A 1,943-nucleotide genomic window follows, 5' to 3' on the forward strand; every position below is an offset into this window, starting at 1 on the left:
AGGCGAGAGAAATGGGCATACGGTACTGTGCCATTCATACACTTCTAATTAATTAACTTAATAGAGACATATTACATTAATTCAAAGATTATGGTAAACAGGCACAAAAAAGGCTGTTCAATTATTAAACCCTGTCATGCTGTGATTGAATCAGCGCAAGGTAGCCAAGATGCGCAGGGGCCAGTGTGTGGGAGATTATGAAATAGTTCATTCATAAAGCATTCTAGCTGCCGGTGTGAAATAAATAAGAAGGTGACTAAATGCAAGGCTATGGCTTGAGGCAGCGTAGTGAAGCAAGAACTATGTAAGTGAAAGTGATGAGGAATCTGGGACTCATGTTCTGCATAACACGGAGGGGCTGAAGGAGAAAAGAGAGAGAGAGTGTGTGTGCCCCAAGCGTTGGCAGAGAAATGTGCTCATCCCTCTCTGCCTTTCACATGCACTTTAAAGTTGTTCTATGGGCTGGGCAGGGGCGTCTGATGCTCAGTGGGTGCAGGAGGGGGACGTCTTTGGCTAAAAGCAGCTAACACCTTCACCTACAGTCTTGGCTCTTGTGGTTTGTGCCATAAGGTCACCAAAGCCAGTGCCAGCGTGTACACTGCTGGAGTGCTGCTAACCAATTTTCTCTAGCACGATCACCATTTTCATCATTGTCACGGGACAGAACGGGATGTAACTGGTGGGAAAGGGCCTCTCCCCATACACTATATATGACCAGCATTTCCAACAGCAACTTTCCTTTTAGGTGCTTCATTTTTGGGGTGCAGGGGACAATTTTAGCCCCCGCCCCCCAGGGTGAGTGCTCAACACTGTCTGAAAAACCAGCTCTATCCCCTTTAAAGTATGTAACTCAGGGGTCGGCAACGTTTGGCACGCAGCTCGCCAGGGTAAGCACCCTAGCGGGCCGGCGAGGAATGTGCTGGCCGTGGCGTCCCGCCGCCCCCATTGGCCCGGGACGGTGAACCGCGGCCAGTGGGGGCCGCGATCGGCCGAACCTGCCGCATTAGCAGGTAAATAAACGGGCCCGGCCCGCTAGGGTGCTTACCCTGGCGAGCCGCGTGCCAAATGTTGCCGACCCCTGGTGTAACTTGAGCAAGACAAATACTTGAGGCCTGTTAGCACTGCTTTCCAATTCATACTTTCATATCTCAGTTGGTTATCATCATACATGGGCTAATACTATATTAAAAAAACCCCCACACATGTTCACGTGTTACAGCGCTGTCACAGAAAGGTGGCCTGCACCCTTACTCTGTAGTACATTTTGGTGCTCTGTGCTTATATGCATGCAAGGGAGTTGGGTAGTGGTCAATCTTCAGGCTGGTACAGAGAGGTGTTTTTTTGGTGGTGGTTGGCTTTTTTAGCATGGTTCTGCGCTGATGCCACCATTGGTGGTAGTAGTAAATGCTTAGTAGTCAGCAGTGACCTAGTGACCAGGAATCGAGGTGTGGTAGTTAAAGTGACACTCAGAGGTTTAAATACCTTCTGTGGCACTAACTCAATGTCTCCAGACTCAGTGGTACAATGACCAACTTAAGGTGCTGTTCCAGCCAGTGGAATTGTCAACCCTACCTTAGCCACTCGGCCTCCCAATATGTAACCTACAATGGCACAGACGCCAGCACATTGAGTGCGGACATGCCCAAGTTAGTCAGTAGAAAATGCCGGGGGGGGGGGCACACTAAGCCCTTCAAAGGGCGTCAACTGCCTAGTCAAAGGGTGTTGAGTGCCTAATCGAAGAATGAAGTGGTGCCTCATTGACACCCCCGCCCCCCACCACCACCCACCAGTGTACCGGCCCGGCATGGGCAACAGGAGGCTCACACCTTCAGCGCTGGGGCCCTGACCCCAGCCCCCTGGCTCCTCTGCTTCCCCCTGAGGCCCTGTCCGGCCGAGACAATGGAACCCAGTAGGGTGACCATCACCCTCCCCCACCCCCACAG

This window comes from Terrapene carolina, unplaced genomic scaffold (genome assembly GCF_002925995.2).
Source record: "Terrapene carolina triunguis isolate 2854851 unplaced genomic scaffold, T_m_triunguis-2.0 Scaffold629, whole genome shotgun sequence".
Lineage (NCBI taxonomy): Eukaryota > Metazoa > Chordata > Testudines > Emydidae > Terrapene > Terrapene triunguis.